The sequence below is a fragment of the Podarcis tiliguerta genome (genome assembly GCF_965153285.1).
Source record: "Podarcis tiliguerta genome assembly, chromosome: 10".
NCBI lineage: Eukaryota > Metazoa > Chordata > Lepidosauria > Squamata > Lacertidae > Podarcis > Podarcis tiliguerta.
This window is the reverse complement of record NC_139543.1, coordinates 16,585,995-16,605,997: the sequence shown is the minus strand read 5'-3', so window position 1 is coordinate 16,605,997 and position 20,003 is coordinate 16,585,995. Positions and strand designations below refer to the sequence as shown.

The window sequence follows — 20,003 nt, the reverse complement described above, 5'->3', positions numbered from 1 at the left end:
TCTAATGAGACTGACTGATCTAGAGCCTTCATACTAGCTGCCAATCGCAGACGGGAATGTTAGGCACCGTTATTCCCTCTTTGGAGTTCTTGTCCCAGGCCTGAACACCAAGGAGGCAACACCTTGTTGGAACCTATTGTGCCTTTAGAAGGATTTGAAACAGATCCTGATCATCCATTATCAAACGTGTGATGCCACAGATGAGGTCTTTCTGAACAGCCGGTCCAGTACAGGTGCCTTGAGCTATTTTAACCCAGGCGGTTGCCATGGGTGCAGAATCACTGCTCATCATGTGCTACAGACACAGTCTCAAAATGAAGCAGTTCACATTACCACAATTTCATTGACAGGGCCACACTCCACATTTATACATAGCGCTGTCCTCCCACTGCACAGCTGACCTATTTTAAACTTGTTTTACCCGTCAAGACCAAAGGAACACTGTGATCTGCAGTTATGTGATAATGCCATCCTTCAAAGATGAGAAGCCTCCCTATGAATTCCTGTACCATGGTTGGGGGGTGGGGTGGGGCAAGACACATGTGGCAATTAAACCAGATCAACTTTAGACAGACCCTCTAAGTGTCCCTATTTTCCAGAGACAATCCCGGATTTACAGAAGCCGTCCCAGTTTCTGATTTGATCCCAGAATGTCCTACTTTTCCTTAGCACATCCCTATTTTCCTCAGAGAAATGTTGGCCCGTTTGCAACTCCTGAGCCATGGACGTAAGTAACTATACAGTGGTACTTCGGTTTAAGAACAGTCCTGTTTACGAACGATTTGGTTTACAAACTCCACAAAACTGGAAGTAGTGTCTCGGTTTGAGAACTTTACCTCGGTCTAAGAACAGAATCTGAATGGTGGAAGGGCACTGGTAGAGGGAGGCCTCATTAGGGAAAGCACGCCTCGGTTTAAGAATGGTATTGGTTTAAGAACAGACTTCCGGAACAGATTGAGTTCATAAACCAAGGTACCACTATACAACTTTTAGAAGATATCTGAAGGCAGCCCTGTATATGGAAGTTTTTTATGTTATTATAGAATAGGACATCCCTATTTTTATTGGGTATGCTTTAGAGTTACGGCAAATGCAATATTCAGTACAAATAAGGACTGAATGTCTAAACGCGCCGATATAAATTAAATTATAGTGTTAGGTTGCAATCCTAACGCCACTGACCTGGGAGTAAGCGCCACTAAATTCCATAGGACTTACTTCTGAGTAGACCTGGTGAGGCTAGCACTGGTAATGGTTGCAGTGCTCTTGCTCTCTCCCCAGCTCAATCTTTCTTTGCCTTGCTGGAGAGAAAGTCTGGGAATTCAAGCCCAAGGAGTCAAATGCCAGCTTGCAGTCCCACAAATTGGACTCCATGGGCCACTTATTCCCTGCTCGGTGCAAACTGAGTATACACAAATGTAATTCAATTGCATTTTGTGGAGCAAGTGCCAGTTAACAGTGCAGAAAGCCTCAGAAGCATCAGACTTCAAATTTACTGTGACGGGCTGAAATGAACAAATATATATATATATATATATATATTATTTTGCCAGAGACAGGAGCTTGGGGGAAGCTCCCTGCTGTGCTTCACTTGTTGTAGTCAATCGCTAGATTGGCATGGTAGGAAGGAGCTCAGCATAGCCCTAGGACAATATTAGCCTGTACTAAATCCAGAGGCACCTGCATTCATGAGCTTTATGGGCCCCTTATCTCTTTGCCTTTCTGCCACAGATAACGACTCATCTGTTGCTATGCGTTTGTATGCCAGTATCTCAGACGCTGCTGCTGCTGCCAGACTCAGTTGACTTTCCCAAAATGAAGAGAGGAACCATTGCTTCCTGGCTCCAAGTCAGGATTCTAGAGTCTGTCCTCTTTGAAGGACTCCCAATCCTACATTTCTCAATCAAATTAACTGATGGTCAGATATGCTGCTGTACTCACAAACATTTCCTGAATGAGGGCTGCAAGCACATGGAGAGGAAGTGGTCTATAGTCCATGGCCACATGGTTTCTTGGCAGACCTTTCCTTTTTGTATGGCCTAGGAGCCTAATACATATTGCACACCTGACAAGGATCTTATTTCCTGGATGGGGGGGGGGGAGAGCAAAATAATTGGTGTGCTGCCAGACTATGTGAATTTCCTGGTTGGAGGAGAAGTTGAAAACAAAACAAAACAAACAAGGGCTTCACTCTCAGAACAGCTTATGAACCTAGCAGTGTTCATTCTGGAATGAATGATGGAGAGCAGAAGTGAGCATCCATTCTTTTTTGTGTCAAAAGCAGGGTATGCGCAGGGTAACCAATGTGGTCCCTCTCAAATGTGGTTGGGCTCCAGTTCCCATCACTCCAAGCCAGCATGGCCAATGGAGAGCAGCACCCTTTTGGCTATCTCTGCTCAAGTCAACTGAACAGTTCATTTCAGGGTAAAGGTAAAGGTAAAGGGACCCCTGACCATTAGGTCCAGTCGTGACCGACTCTGGGGTTGCGGTGCTCATCTTGCTTTATTGGCTGAGGGAGCCAGCGTACAACTTCTGGGTCATGTGGCCAGCATGACTAAGCCACTTCTGGCGAACCAGCGCAGCGCACAGAAACACCGTTTACCTTCCCGCCGGAGCGGTACCTATTTATCTACTTGCACTTGGACGTGCTTTCAAACTGCTAGGTTGGCAGGAGCAGGGACCGAGCAATGGGAGCTCACCCCCTCACGGGGATTCAAACCGCGGACCTTCTGATTGGCAAGTCCCAGGCTCTGTGGTTTAACCCATAGTGCCACCCACGTCCCTTTCATTTCATTTCATTTCAGAGTACAGACCAACAATCCTGGCTTTCAAGAACAAGCATCAGACCAGCACATTCCTTCTTTTGTCCGGTAACTTGGGAATTACGCTAGAGTTCCCTTTTACATTCAAAATCGGAAACTCTGAGGAGCAAAGTGTGGTTTAAGGTATACTAACATTAGAATCATAGAATTGTACAGTTGGAAGCAACCCCAAGAATCTCAATTAAACGTCCATGACAGATGACCATCCAACCTCTGCCTTTAAGCCTCCAAGGAAGGAGAATCCACAACCTCCTGATAGAGACCATTCCATGGTCAAACAGCTCTTAATGTTGGAAAGTTTCCTAAACTAGGGCTGAAACCAGGATTTCAAAGGCGTCCAGGATCTTAGGCAAGGCAATCGAAAAATCGTGGGGTTGGGGGGGGGCAGGGTTCCTTAAAAAGCTTAGTAACTTCTGGGGTTTCCTGGCAACCCTATCTAAACCAGAGTTTCCCATTTCAAATAATAAATTCTTAGGCAAACCAGGACTAAAGAACCTAAGTTGATGCATGAAGGTAGGAATGTGCAGGCCTGACGTTAATTATCATTACAGGCAACTTTCAACTTGCGCACATTTAACTTTTGCACATTCAGGTTTATCCACTCAGCAAAAAAATAAAAATTGGGGGGGGGGATTAATGAAAAAGTGGGTGGGAAGGGGGCAAGCATGGAGGGAGAAGACTTTGGCAACCCCGCCCTCCATTAAACCCAGTGTGTTTTGTCTAAACTCAATTTTGGCTTCCATGTGCTATCCCCAGTACGTAATTGTGACGTTAACATATGAGAGTGCTGGAGGTGAAATAGTTAAACAGGTTACCCAGTCAGAACCCAGGGGGTGGAGTCAGAGGGACTATAAAACCAGCTCTGGGAGGGGCGAAAGGGGAGTTCATTGGGTAGTTGGTTGGAGTGGGAGTGAATTGGGATAGAGTCTGTGGGTAGGTTGAGTTAGTGTAGTGAAATAAGCTGAGTCAGGAACAGTTAGGAGCTAGGAAGACAAGTAAATATCTGAGAGGTGGTTTAGTGAGTGAGAGCAGGTAGTGGAAGTTATAGGTCTGGATAGGCACCCCATGATTGTAATTGACCAATACCGTCTATGAAACCACACGCTTATTAAGCTGCAAAAAATAAACAGAAGTTTATGTTCCAATTTAACCCTGACTGGACTCATTATTGTACCAGGTAGGGCCTGGGTTGTGGCAGTGAGAAATAAAGTGGTGGCACAGGGATCAGTAGACAGTGAAACGTCCGGGGACCCTGTGTGATTGCCACAGTAACCCCTGCATAAATGGAGTCGCCTGTGTTGCAAAACCAGCACTTGTTGTCATTAGGAGAGTAAAGCTTGTGGTTCAAATTATGCTCATGTATCTGAGACAACTTCCCCAGACGCAGCGTGTCCTGTTGCTATCATAATCTTTGCTAAAGAGGTAAATGACACTGGACACCCTCCGAGATCTGAAAGCAAGAGCCACACTTTTGTTGCCTGTCACCTTTGTCCAGCTGACAGATTACTCCTCTTCAGCAGCGAAGGTGGAGAGAGAGAAATCTGCTTTGCTTCTACTGTGCCATGCTGGGCTAGGAGGAGGGGGTGGGCAATGAACATAAGGCAATGGGGGGGAGAGCTATTTTAGTTACAATGTGCTCGCCAGGGACCTGGTGTGGCATCTGTGGCTCTCTGCAGCACCAGCAAATAGAAGTTTGCTTCAGATGAACATTACACTTAGATGAAATGGTAATGAGGAGCATTTTCATCTTAAACTGTAACCCAGTATAGGTGCTGTTGGTGGTTGGCTGTGTGATGTGCAGAACTGGAGACTATGGGACATTTAACGGTGAGCACCAGTAACACCCAAAGTCCAAAATATTGCTACATGCCAACCCAATCTCTGAGCAACGCAATATTCCAAGAATTCCAGGATCCTACCTGGGTGTGTATTTCCCTTGGAATGAGGCACGGCAGAGAAGGCAGTGTTTCTATAATATGTGCATACAGTGGTACCTCGGGTTACATACGCTTCAGGTTACATACGCTTCAGGTTACAGACTCTGCTAACCCAGAAATAGTGCTTCAGGTTAAGAACTTTGCTTCAGGATGAGAACAGAAATCGCGTAGCGGCGGCGCGGCAGAAGCAGGAGGTCCCATTAGCTAAAGTGGTGCTTCAGGTTAAGAACAGTTTCAGGTTAAGTACGGACCTCCGGAACGAATTAAGTACTTAACCCGAGGTACCACTGTATATGCAAACTGAGCCTATGATGGAGGGGTTCACCGCATTAACACCCCCAAGAGGGCCTTGCTTTCCCCATAACCCCCAACCTTGAATTCAAACGGAAACATCCCTCTTACTACCCATTGCTTCCCAGTCTGAAACTTTGCTTCTAGCATCTAGCTCACATCACTGAACTCTCAGCTCTTGCTTTTTGTCTTTCTAACTGCCAGCCCACTCCTTTGCTCTCTGGTACAAACCGCTCGCTTTGTTCCCATATTGGCCCATTAACCAGGCTTTCACCTCATCAGGAAGCTACCCTGGTTATTCCAAGAATTAGAAGGGGGACCAGACATACATTTCCCAGCAGGGGAGAGGGGGGCGTTAAAGTCATAAAAATATAAGAAAAACACTGCCAAATCAAATCAAAAGTCCATCTAGTCATATATCCTATTCTCTTAGCAGCCAACCAGATACCTGTGATCAACTTGCAAACAGGTCCTGACTACAGCAGTATTGTATGATGGGGTTTCGTTTAAGAAATATTAGGATATGTTCCCAAATCACACTCTGTGCTCGCTCTGCTTTAAACTGCCACAGGGTTCCAAGCTGCTTTGTATACTAAGAATTTCTGTGTTCCCTATTCCCTATCATGGGGTATCTAAAATTGCTAATGACCTCCTCCACTTTGGGCCAAAGTTGGTAAAATTTACGGGCACAAGAGCTCTCCTAGAGTAGATTAAGCCCTCCCAAAATGCAGACATATAGGTTCATGGGCTTTTAAAAGTAAAATGGATTCACTCTGTGGTAAATAATTATATGGTTCAGCTCTGTACTGATCTTTTGTCTGCCCAGAACTTCCAACATTCATTTGATGACTCTGGGTTCTAGCTTCAAGAGAGAAGGAAAACAAATTATGCCTATTTCTTTTTTCACACTGTGCGTAAATCCATACACCTCTGTCAATACACCCTTGCTCAATTTTCCCCTAAACTAAGCTAAAAAGCCCCAAATGCTGTAACTTTTACTCATCCAGTGATGTCTGCTGATTGGCAGGTGGGTGTACACCTGTCAACATTTCTCCGATGAAAATAGGGGCGTCCTATTCCATAGTATGATGGGCAACTTCCAACTCATATAAAAGCACAATAAAATATTGAACATTAAAAAAACTTCCCTATACAGGCCTGTCTTGAGATGTCTTCTAAAGGTTGTATAGTTACTTATCTCCTTGGCTCGGGGGACACATAATTCCATACCCTCCAACATTTCTTCAATGAAAATAGGGATGTACTAAGGAAAAGCAGGACATTCCAGGATAAAATCAGAAATCAGGACGGCTTCTGTAAATCCAGGACTGTCCCTGGAAAATTGGGACACATGCAAAATAACCAATGCAGTTGATAGCCTTCAAATGTACATACATGAAATTCCCTATTATGCCTAACAAGTGTTCCCTGATTCACACAGTCTGATTCTCACAAATGGCTGGCCTATGGCACTTCAAATTGCGAGTTTGAGTTCCTGTTACGGCACACTCTTTCTCGCACAAAAAGAGACAAATTCCTATGTACAGAAAACCAAATGTCAAGGAGAAGTTTTGCTGCAGCAAGCATACCACATAGCTAATGCATAAACTGGGCGTCATCCAGAGGAAATCAAGCTTCTCCTCTCCATTTGTGCATCTCCTTATACAGGGCAGAGTTTATTCTGCACTAAATAAATAAATTCAGCACCAAATCAATAACAATTCTGTGCTGAAGGAAGCTGAGTTCTGTGACCTGCATTACAAACTCAGTGCGTTTCCAGAGTCCCTCTTATTTTGCATAAGCTATTTTGCATAACATATTCTGGTTTTGCTAGCATTGTAGAGGAGCAAGGAGCTATGATAAGCCCAAGTCCTGCCCTCAACCATGGGAAATTATATTCAGGCATCCTTCTAGTTCTTGAAATTGTTGCAGGCCTGGCCCACACACTTTCAAGAATAGCTTTGCAGCTGCTAAGGACTACAAACTTGATCTTTTTAAATTTTAAAAATACAAGACATATGAAATGAGAGTTTGAGGTCATTGTGTCCCATTGTCTTGAACATTCGCTTCAACCAGGATTTTAATTGGCTCCATCTCCTCCTAGTAAAACCTTCAAATTAAAGCAAAATAAAACCGCTAAGAAGAATGGGATACACTGGTTCAAGGGAAAGAAGTATAATATAATATATAACACTTCAGGATCGGTTATGACACTAGATACACATGAGAGTTAATTTTGGAATTGGAGATAAGTTGTGTGGTTTCCAATTTCATGCATCCTTTCAATTTTTCACATAATTTCACACTATAACAGTTTGGGATGCATCTGGATGTTTAACTTTCCTCTAAGTTTAAGTGCACAATAAAATCTGTTCACATCATTATGGTAAGTTATCAAGCATCAGTTTGCATCTGCCTGTACGTTCAAGCTCCATCAATACTGCCACGAGCTGAGCAGAATCATATCATCACGGACCTTTACGAAAAGGAGCAACTGGGAGAAGACAAACTAGCACTCACGCCATGACTACAGCGCAGGTTGTGTGTTACAGTTGTGCATGTGATGTGCAACTAATATATGGTGCTAAGGTTGTACAACAAGTGTGAGGAACTGTTGGCCCTCCAGATGCTGTGATACTGTAGCCCCAACCAGCATGGCCAGTGGCCAGGAAGGATGAGAGTAGTAGTTCAACAACATCTGGAGGATCAAAGTTTCCCCAGACCTGTTGTACAGGCTCAAACCAAACTCAAAAAGGCTATAGGAAGCATTAGCCTCTCCACTTTCTCTGCATAGCTCACCTGTGGCTGTAATCAGATTCTGAACCTGAGAATCCGGTATGTGTTTTTTCACTCCCACTCATAGCACAGAAACGTCCTCTGACACCTAGCAGACGCCAGAAAGGGTGAATCATGTTCATGACACCTAGGGTGTAAAAGTCTACAGTCTCCTGCAAAACCCCAAATTAATGCACTGTTAAGTTGACACTCCTTCAGCTCAAGAAAATTAACACAAATTAATGTTGATGCTAATCAATCCAAGCAATGTACATGGAATTTGAAAATCAATTATCTCTTCCAAGTGCAGCAAAATATTTAGCGCAGTGTTTTGGCACTGAGAGTTGGATTGTGCTCCCTGAACCCTTTGCTGTGTGCTCACATCTCCGAAGAAAGAACATTAGTCGGCACAACTAGTCATATCTTGTTTGCAGTAACTCACAGGGAACTGACTGGACGTATTTCTGAGTATTCATGCACAGGAATGAGTTAGCTATTGCACCCAAGGCCCAGGGCTTTTTTTCAGCCACAACTTGCTGGAACTCAGTTCCAGCTCTTCTCAGGTGGGCACCATTACCATTATAAGAGAACAAGGGAGGCATTCATGGTGACTTCTGGCAACTCTTTTTCTAGAAAAATAGCACTTTCAAGGCCCATTGAAGTTCATGGGGTTGAAAGTAATCACAAGTAACTTACTGCACTGGTTTCAAGAATATTTTTTTATTAACCAACCAATCACATAAAATCAAACCAAATTACATAAATTCCAAATTACACAGCCGAATTTTAAATTTTTGTTGGGGGTACCCATATTTCAAGTTCCGAAGGGGATCCAATCAATTTCTTGCTTCTTACTGCTGTTTTAATGTCCACAAATCTAACCTTATGATGTTCACAGTACTATCCAGTCCTTTCTTCTTGTTTTTCCACATCTCTTGTTGTTATTTTCATATATTTTTCCTTTCTGTTTGTGACCTCAGATAGTCTCCACAAGCTGGTTAGAACAGTTTGTAATCCTGCGTGGATATTATTATTTTTTTATCCAGTATTATTATTTTTTATCCAGTATCCAGACGTTTTCCATGTAACATCACTTCCATACATCAAAACAGTCTTAGCGTCATTAATCTTTACCAATCTGCCTCCTTTCTCAAAACCTCTGAGGAGATTCACCAGGAATGCAGTCTGAAAACAAGTCCGTTCCTTCTCTCGGCTATAAATCCTTTGGCAAGATGGTGACTCTGAATTAATTGCTGTGCCATTCCAAAAGCTCTTATTGCTTCTCGATCTCCATAAAGCATACTTTTGGTTAAAGTTTATCTCCACACAGACCTTAATCATCCTGCTTGGGTCAGTTCAACTGACGATTCCAATGAGGAGGGGTTCTTGTAAATCACATAGAAGGAAAGTAAAAAAGGTTCCCCCCCCCCATTCAGTCCCATTGTCAACATACCCAGCCTTTGGTGTATCTTCATCGTAAAATATTCCTGTTTCTCCAACCTGTTGTCTTCTTTCGCAGAGGTCACTTAAATTAGCAGACTTCACCCCCCTTCTTCACTTGAAATATGTGCATTTGCTTCTTTTGTAATTAATTATTCCAAATTGCTGCAGCTAGTGCGCGATCAGAGACAGCGTCCAGGAGAGCTGAGATTCACACGGGGGCATTCTGCCTAGGGCCCTCACCCCCTTCTTTCGAATTAGGGGGTGATTTATGGGCACAGCAGGCAAGGGCAGTGTTCCCCATTTCCTTGGGGCAACAAGGGAGGCTGCCTACTCCCATAACAGCCTCTTAATTACCCCATGTGGGTCAGAGAGATGGTATTGTCGGCCATCTTCCAATGCGCCCCCTAGTGGCCCCCCTTACTGCACTGGTTTCAGTAGAACTTTAGAACGATAACTTCCCATTAGCTTTGGACCACAGCACCTCTGATAGACCACTGATTGGATTATTGTTTATGATATTTAAATGTTGCATTGCCAAAACAATGAGCACTGAAGTAACTGGTGTCAGCCAGTATTCTTTCTCACATAAAGAACAAAAGCAACCAAGTAAAAACAAATGTTCCTACTTGCTAAAAAGAAAAAGTCAGTTGCAATATACCAAAATTAGCAGCATGCAAATACCCACATGCCGCTTCCAGTTCATGCAATGTAAAACTTGCATATCCATTTTCCCATCAAAAGAAGCATGCCTCCAGTTCAAAATAAGGCCAATGAACATTGTAATGTGGGTGGAGATATGTAGCTGGATTTACATCTTTGGCCCAATACACAGGATTCTGTTGCGACCAAGAAGAAGCTTTATTGTTGAGTCGCTCAACCTGGACTTCAGTTTGTACAGACCCTCTGACATGGCACTTGACGCTTTCTCAGGGATTACAAAAAGGATTTTGAATTATCAACACGCACATACATTAAGATAATCTCAGACCAAGCTCTCGGTGTCTCCATTTTTGGTGGTTACATGGGGTGTCTAGTGAGAACAGTACATTCTCTGTGGTGGCACCCCAACCATGAACTACCTTTCACCTGTTGCCTTCTTCACTATCTTTTAGGTATCAGGTGAAAACTTATTTTTGCAAGCCGCCTTGCCAATGATGTCAGAAAGATGGAGCATTCGTTTCTTAACAAAAATAAATAAATGTCTGCAACATGTCTCTCATTTAGCTTGAATGAGGAATTAAATGTAATAATCATAATCATAATAATTTTTTATTTATACCCTGCCCTCCCCGGCCAGAGCTGGGCTCAGGGCAGCTAACACCAGTAAAATTATAATTAAAACATAATGGGGGAAAAACCAATTTAAAATACGGGTTAAAATACAATTTAAAATGCAGCCTCATTTTAATAGTAGCCCATAGATCAAAACCATAAGGGGAGGGAAACATAAGGGTCAGACTGAGTCCAAACCAAAGGCCAGGCAGAACAGCTCTGTCTTTCAGGCCCTGCGGAAAGATGTCAAGTCCCTCAGGGCCTTAGTCTCTTGTGACAGAGCGTTCCACCAAGTCGGGGCCAGTACTGAAAATGCCCTGGCCCTAGTTGAGACCAATCTAACCACCTTGCGAGTTGGGACCTCCAAGGTGTTGTCATTTGTGGACCTTAAGGTCCTCCACAGGGCATACCAGGAGAGGCGATCCCGTAGGTATGTGGGTCCTATGCCCCATAGGGCTTTAAAGGCCAAAACCAGCACCTTAAACCTGACCCTGTACTCCACCAGGAGCCAGTGCAGTTGGTAAAGCACTGGATGAATGTGATCCCACGGCAAGGACCCCATAAGGAGCCACACCGCGGCATTCTGCACCCGCTGGAGTTTCTGGGTGAGCTTCAAGGGCAGCCCCGAGTAGAGCGAGTTACAATAATCAAGCTTGGAGGTGACCATCGCATGGATCACTGTGGCCAGATCAGGGCAAGAAAGGTAAGGGACCAACTGCTTAAGATGGCGGAGACGGAAAAATGCCACCTTTGCTGTACACATCAGCTGATGAAAATAACGGCAGGCTAGATGGGTGACACTGTGGGTTAAACCACAGAGCCTAGGGCTTGCTGATCAGAAGGTCGGCGGTTCAAATCCCCACGACGGGGTGAGCTCCCATTGCTCGGTCCCTGCTCCTGCCAACCTAGCAGTTCGAAAGCACCTCCAAGTGCAAGTAGATAAATAGGTACCGCTCCAGCGGGAAGTTAAATGGCATTTCCGTGCGCTGCTCTGGTTTGCCAGAAGTGGCTTAGTCATGCTGGCCACATGATCCGGAAGCTGTATGCCGGCTCCCTCGGCCAGTAAAGCGAGATGAGCGCCGCAACCCCAGAGTCGGTCACGACTGGACCTAATGGTCAGGGGTCCCTTTACCTTTACCTTTAGACTGAAAGGAAGGGGGTTCAAAAGCCCTGAAGTTCCTTACTGATGCCAAAGAGTCGCCATCAGGTTAGCAAGTCTAAATTAGCAGCCTTTGCAACAGCATCCGCTTCCCCAAGATCATGTAAACACACTGTTTGGAGATAAATTTATACTAGGTACAATGTGGGTGTACAAGAAAGAGGCAAAATGAACAATTCCCTGCACTAATTGGAATGATTACAATCTCTTTCATGTGGATAGTAGGAGGACTGACTGATAAGAAAGGCGTCTTCAGAAGCAACCAGAGTGCGGCTCCTTTCTCCATGAAGCTCCAGTGTGTATATAAATTAATCACAGGATTTAATCATTACTGGGCGGAGTAGGGAGTTCCCCGTTGCTGTTATGTTCTTGTTTAACAAAGATAGTACAGTTCTTGCCTAGCTGTGAGATTGGTGTATCTTCTAAGCCTTCAGGGACACTTGAGAAAGATCAAGGAAGCCTATACATTTTTGCCCATCTTAACGATGCAATTGGAGCAAAGCATTAATTTACTTATACCTACTTTTGAAACAAGTGATCCTCAAGGCAGCTTACATCAGGATGCAATAAATCAACACACACAATCCCCAAAATCCTCACAAAGCATGCATTACTTGTGTGATCAAGAGATGCAGGGATAATCCTGGGCATCAAGAGTGAGGGATGCCAAGTTTTCACCTTGTTATCAGGTAAAGGTAAAGGACCCCTGACAGTTAAGTCCAGTCGCGAACGACTCTGGTGTTGCAGTGCCCATCTCGCTTTAACGGCGGAGGGAGCTGACATTTGTCCGCAGTTTTTCTGGGTCATGTGGCCAGCATGACTAAGCCACTTCTGGCGAAACCAGAGCAGCGCACGGAAACACCATACCTTCCCACCACAGTGGTATCTATTTATCTACTTGTACTTTGACATGCTTTCGAACTGCTAGGCTGTCAGGAGCTGGGACCGAACAATGGGAGCTCACCCCATCACGGGGATTCGAACCGCCGCCCTTCCGATCGGCAAGCCCTAGGCTCAGCCCCTAAAAGGTTGTTCCATGAGTGGCTGTGGCTAAGGAGACAGGTCTGCGCAATGCACAGCAAGCAATAAAAACATGGAGCAGCAGTCATTATGTTTTATCCCTCTAAGAGCAGGATAACAGAACGACTATATGTGAACAGGTGTTATGCAAACAGCCACTTCTTGCAGAAGTGAGAAAAAGCAGCCTCGGAAAAGAGTGATTTGGAGTGGGAAAGCAGCAGTAGGCAGGTTCAATTTGTCTCTGCTCCTCCCCACACCCCACTCTCCGCAAAAAATCCCTCTCTGCTTGCAGCTGCTCATCCTCCCCATGGTTGGGTAGAGAGGGGGGAATATGTATCTGAAGCCTTGGGAGAGGTGGTCAGAGGTGGTTTTTCTGCAGAAAATTGGCAGGCATGCAGAATCATTAAACATCTTAGAGACACCATATCCCCACAGACCCAGTTGCTGGAAATCACAAGTGAGGAGAGTGCTATTGCCTGCAGGATTTTCATAAGAACCGGTTGGCCACTGGGGGAACAAGATGCTAGACTAGACGGGCCATTAGCCTAAACCAGCAGGACTCTCCTTACTTTCTTGTGACCCTAGCCATTGCCTGCATCCATACTCTGAGTGGCTTTCAACATATATAAAAACATAATACAGCATGAAACATTTTTTTAAAAAACAAAAACAAAAACCTTACAGGGCTGCCTTCAGCTGTCTTCCAAAGGTTGTATAGTTACATATCTCCTTGGCTCGGAGGTTGCATAACCCCATACCCGCCAACATTTCTCCAAGGAATATAGGGACATCCTACCATACCCTCCAACATTTCTCCAAGGAAAATAGGGATCAAATTCTGGGGTCAAATCAGAAACCAGGATGGCTTCTGTAAATCCAGGGCTGTCCCTGGAATATAGGGACACTTGGAAAATAGGGACACTTGTTTATTCCCCTTTTGTTCTTCTTATACATCAGGCTTCCTCAATCTCGGCCCTCCAGATGTTTTTGGCCTACAACTCCCATGATCCCTAGCTAGCAGGACCAGTGGTCAGGGATGATGGGAACTGTAGTCTCAAAACATCTGGAGGGCCGAGGTTGAGGAAGCCTGTTATAGATTTTCACTCATTCCTTCTTCCCTGGTAGGGGGTCTGCCATTTTGTGGTTTGCCTCAGTTGCCAAAATGCATTGGGCCGGCCCTGACTGTAAGTCAACACTAAACTATGCATTGTGTTTGGCTAGGGGTTGTGGCTTGTAAGGGATAAATAAACACGATATTGGGTTTGCAAAAGCATTTGACTGTGTCGACCACAGCAAACTATGGCAAGTTCTTAACGAAATGGGAGTGCCTGATCACCTCATCTCGCTCCTGAGAAATCTCTATGTGGGACAAGAAGCTACAGTTAGAACTGGATATGTAAACAACTGATTGGTTCAAAATTGGGAAAGGAGTACGACAAGGCTGTATATTGTCTCCCTGCTTATTTAACTTATATGCAGAATTCATCATGCGAAATGCTGGCCTGGATGAATCCCAAGCTAGAATTACGATTGCCAGAAGAAATATCAACAACCTCAAATATGCTGATGACACAACCTTGATTGCAGAAAGTGAGGAGGAATTAAAGAACCTTTTAATGAGGGTGAAAGAGGAGAGTGCAAAATATGGTCTGAAGCTCAACATCAAAAAAACGAAGATCATGGCCACTGGTCCCATCACCTCCTGGCAAATAGAAGGGGAAGAAATGGAGACAGTGAGAGATTTTACTTTCTTGGGTCCCATGATCACTACAGATGGTGACAGCAGTCACGAAATTAAAAGATGCCTGCTTCTTGGGAGAAAAGCAATGACAAACCTAGACAGCATCTTAAAAAGCAAATACATCACCTTGCCAACAAAGGTCCGTATAGTTAAAGCTATGGTTTTCCCAGTAGTGATGTATGGAAGTGAGAGCTGGACCATAAAGAAGGCTGATCACTGAAGAATTGATGCTTTTGAATTAATGTGCTGGAGGAGACTCTTGACAGTCCCATGGACTGCAAGAATAACAAACATATCCACTCTGAAGGAAATCAGCCCTGAGTGCTCACTGGAAGGACAGATCATGAAGCTGAGGATCCAGTACTTGAGCCACCTCATGAGAAGAGAAGACTCCCTGGAAAAGACCCTCATGTTGGGAAAGATGGAGGGCACAATGAGAAGGGGACGACAGAGGACGAGAGTGTTGGACAGTGTTCTTGAAGCTATCAACATGAGTCTGACCCAACTGCGGGAGGCAGTGGAAGACAGGAGTGCCTGGCGTGCTCCAGTCCATGGGGTCACGAAAAGTCGGACATGACTAAATGACTAAACAACAACATTGGGTTTGGATGTGATGCTAAGCTCTCTTTTTACTAATTTCTTCACACACTTCTGCAACAATTGAATCTGGATATCAATCTTGCTCCTACTGGTATGCCAAGAGCCAGAGTTATTCTTGGCCACAGCAGAGTGTGACAGTACTTTGGGAAATGGCTTTGGGAGAGTGTGAGGGATGAAGTTGTTCTTGAGGAAGAGGAGGCTGAGACAGTGAACTGCCCCAGGCCTTTCAGGGAGTCTGGGCTTCAGCTTGAACTCATGTGATAAGATTCGCCAATGACAATATTGTGAAGAACAGAATGTTGATTTCCTCCATTCCAAAGCAATTTTGTGTACTTCTCTCAAACACCTATATAAGCCCTAAAATACAAGTCCCTTCAAATATCATGTTCTAGGTTCTCCCCTACCCCACTCTCATTAAAGTTATTTTGCATGATCTATAATTAAAACCTGAAAGAGATATCGCCTCCTTTTGCCAGCAACTGTGTTACATCAATTAAATGGGTAAGTAGGAGCTTCCCCAGAGGGGGGCACCATGTGACTCTGTATTGATTAAGACTGCAGTGGAGTGTTATTTGCAATCTCATTGCATAATGGAAATCAGGAAGTAGCTGTCATGCTTTCAGAAGACAAATTGCTGCTATCGGAGACAATTCATTGGCTTCTCTCCTTCTTGCTGTTCTCAATGTGCAGCTAATGCATGTTCTACAGGGATTAGTTTCTAAAATCAGTCGACTTTGCTGTCTCCAATAGTAAAAACGAGGGAGAGCTGTAATCTAGTTGACCCTGCATTAAGTGACCAAGATGTCTATCACTACTTCTGATTTATGTATTATTTAACCGGGGTAGAAAAGACTTGAGAAAAAGGAGCAGGCAATTAAAAAAAGAGATGCGTACAGAAGGCAGTATGATAGTTACCTGCAAAGACAGGAATGTAATCAAGAGTGACTCAGATTTTTGGGGGAGGGTGGGTTTAAACTACCACCTAGACAGATCATTTTCAAACACTCATTTCTATAGCAGCATTTTTAAGGTAGGAAATAGTAATTCCCTGCAAACCTCTGAGCCAATACTCACAAGCAGTGCTATAAAGAAAAGGAGTGTTTTGAGCGTGTTCAGATGCTTTTATTCTATGCTGCACTCTCAGCCATTTAAATATAAAAATGATTTCCATGATTCTAAGCACTCTATAGCATAATGATTCGGGAGGGTAGACAAATATGTCTCACATCCTTACTAAGCTATGCTGTTTGACAGCTGAGCCAGAAAAGTTGCATTTCCTTCATCCTGATCTACTTCATAGGATTGCTGTATTCTCTATTGCCCAGGAGGGCTTAAGTTATAAGATTTAGCTAGAGAGCATTTGGAAAAATTACTTGATGGTAAGAGCAGCTCAGCAATGGCAGCCAGTGCCCTAAAGGAGTGGTGAGTTCTCTCTTGCTAGAGGTCTATAAGCAGAGGCGAGTTAGGTGTGCTCTCATTCTGGATTTCCTACATTAAGCAGTTGGTGTTATTCAGGTCCCTTCCAGTTCTATGATTCTAAAACCACTTTCCAGAACTCTGTGAGCAATGGCAAGATACAAATATGAACAATATTTCTTATAAGCTTTCACTGATCTGATCCTTTCCACTCATCATGTCTGGCAGCAGCTGGAAAATTGCAGGCAAGTGAATTCACACCAGATGTGTTACTGCATCTCCAAGGAATGCCATGAGGAATGGCTGGGAAAAAAGCATCTCTTTCAAAAGCATGTGTCTCAGTTAGGGATGTTAGAGATAGTCTGCATTTAAAGGCACATTTACCTAATTTGCACTTCCTGAAACGGGACGCGAACCAGAAACGAAGCAGACCTTCGAATTTTGCAACGAAGCTCTCAAGTCAAGTGACATGTACAAAATATGCATATACTGGGTAATGTACGCATAAAGATGCACGTATTAGTGAAGGCAGCACAGAACAATGTGTTAAATTATAGGAACCTGCTTTGCAAAAAGATGCACTGGGCAAAAGTACAAGACGTGTATTTTAGAAGAAATTTGGTGAATTTTTGTGACTTACAAAAATTGCAAACTGATGTGGAAATGCGGAGAAAGGAACTTAAGCGTGGAAAAACGACAAAATGAAACTGAGAGATTCATCCATCTCTAGTCTCTGTGGTGTAAATATTCCTTTGGGTGACCTAGGACAGTTGCCAATGGAGAGTCAAACTACTCCTTTGCCCTCTATAGCATGACCATCCCTAAATGCTTAGAGCCATGTTGACCGCCAGTGTGGAGGCTCCATAGGACAACTGCGCCATCCTCCAAAAGGAGAGCTTAATTCTTGGCAACTTAAGGCAGCATTCAGCACTGTCCCCCATCTCTTGTTTGAAGCTTGTGGCTGAACTGCTAGCCAAATGCTAACTCAGGTTGTCGGACATTTTCATGTATGAATGAAAAGGATAGAACTTTCGCAACATTCAGCTCAGATACTTTGCAGGCTTTGCAAATGGAAGCGGTTCACATATCTGTGTTTGTGTGTGGTGTGTAGGCTTCGTTATAAGCATGATCATTCCCAACAGGAGATGAGAAGAGAACTGGGATAATAAGTGTCACTCCAGATAATAAGAAGCAGCATCCATGGTATGTACTGAAACCATCTAATGCACCATTATCTATTTACCATCCTGCAGGATTTAAAATTAAATGCTAGCTGCCTAATCAGTTCCAACTGAGTTTATTGATTAGGGCTCTGTCATCTGTCCACTGTGCTTGATGAGTCTAGAAGTGGCAGTTTACCTTTCCACTGTTTATGCTCTAGGACATAATAAAGTATATGATGAAGGTAATCAATTACACGTCAACGCAATTGTTGTTCTGAAGCAAGCTGCTGGGACTCGTCTGGGAAAAATTATAACCTTGCAAAAATTAAGGAAGAGGCTCAGTTTCTCAGAGAAGTAATGACACTTCATTATATTTAATTTGGTTAGACATACGGATCAATATTTCCAGCATTCCAGGCATATTTGCCCATTTAAAAGATCCTCCCTGGTCCTCTTACAAGCAGATTTGTGTGTAAGACTTGGATCTGATTGTCCTATAATTGTGTTGTCAGACAGAGGTAGTCTAGAAGAACTCACAATTAAATACAGAAATAGCCTGAGCCACAACAGTGAATACACTGAAGTATTGATAGTTGCATCTACCTCAATTAAATGATCCATTAAGTTCACAGGTGCATAACCAAAGTTCTGCAAAACAAAAGTCTGCACTAGCAATTGTTAAACACACCATGGCTTCTGTTCTGCGCAATGTTCCCGTTCTGGATCCTCCAAGCCAAGCACAATTCAGAGCACTGTCCTTAACCTTTAAGTGAGGAATAAGAAACCCTTTTTTTCAGACCGAGGGCCAAATTCCATCCTGGACCACCTTCCAGGGGCCACATAACAGTGGAGCGCAGAGACAGAGGTAAAAATGGTTAGAGCAATGAGTGTAACTTTTATCTTTGTATATAGACCGGCTTCTATATTCACACATTCATGCGCTCCTCTCTATCCCCCATCCAGACAAACAAGGGTTCAAGACACACTCTAGCCAGGCTGAGGAAAGTGTGTGCTCTGGGGAGAGTCCTAAAGGCCAGACAGAGAAACGCAAATTACCACATTTGGCCCCCAGGACCTAACCCCTGCTTTAAAGCAAAAATAGCTAAGGGTCTAAATGATTGCTTTTCCTCCCACACAAATCTGTCTGAGTAATAAGATCATCCTCTTAGGCCTGTCTGCAAGTCTGCATGCCACCAGGAGCAAGGTGGGTAGTGACCAGAGAGAGAGTTGATTCAGTTGTGACATCCCATCTTTGGTGTGGAATTCCGTCCCCAGGAAGGTTTCCCTGGCACCATCTCTGTTTTATTTTTATACTCAAGAGAATGTCTTTTTTTAAAAAATTCCAAAGCCATTTAGATTTATCAGTCTGTAACAGGATTTTTTACCTGGGAATTTAATCTGCCCTGCTGCGTTGAGGCATAACTTCTAACCCTATATTGTTGTATTTTGTTATTATCCCATCTAGGCCACTCTTAAAGTTGTTTGAATGGACTTCTGCTTCAAAGGTTTCGAAATAATATTAGAACACACACACATGTCTAAGCAGAACTCCACATATGACTTGTAATGTGATCTTAAACCACTGAGACTCTTGGGCTTGTCGATCGGAAGGTTGGCAGCTCGAATCCCATTGCTCTGTCCCAGCTCCTGCCAACCTAGCAGTTTGAAAGCATGCCAGTGCAAGAGGATAAATAGGTACCACTGTGGCAGAAAGGTAAATAGTGTTTCCGTGCACTCTGGTTTCCGTCACAGTGTTCTGTTGCGCCAGAAGCGGTTTAGTCATGCTGGCCGCATGACCCGGAAAGCAGTCTGTGGACAAATGCCAGATCCCGCGGCCTGAAAGCGAGATGAGGGCCGCAACCCCATAGTCATCTTTGACTGGACTTAACCATCCACGGGTCCCTTACCTTTTTAACTTATTTTAACTTTGGTAATAGTAATAAACGTAGTGAAGTCTATTCACCCCCTACCCCAGGGGTAGGCAAACTAAGGCCCGGGGGCCAGATGTGGCCCAATTGCTTTCTCAATCCGGCCTGTGGACGGTCAGGGAATCAGCGTGTTTTTACATGAGTAGAATGTGTCCTTTTATTTAAAATGCATCTCTGGATTATTTGTGGGGTCTGCCTGGTGTTTTTACATGAGTAGAATGTGTGCTTTTATTTAAAATGCATCTCTGGGTTATTTGTGGGGCATAAGAATTCGTTCATTTATTTATTTTTTTCAAAAAATAGTCCGGCCCACCACATGGTCTGAGGGATGGTGGACCAGCCCACGGCTGAAAAAGTTTGCTGACCCCTGCCCTACCCCAAGTCTACAAGCCTACACTGTCATTCAACTCCCACCACTCTTCTCCAACATCTCCTC

At 43.9% G+C, this 20,003-nt stretch overlaps 1 protein-coding gene across 4 annotated transcripts in view; it reads right to left on the bottom strand.

The window, feature by feature from the left end:
• GRM8 (glutamate metabotropic receptor 8) overlaps nt 1–20,003 on the bottom strand; it is a 556,320-nt gene that overhangs the window by 514,907 nt on the left and 21,410 nt on the right. The gene's annotated exons all lie outside the window — the stretch shown is intronic.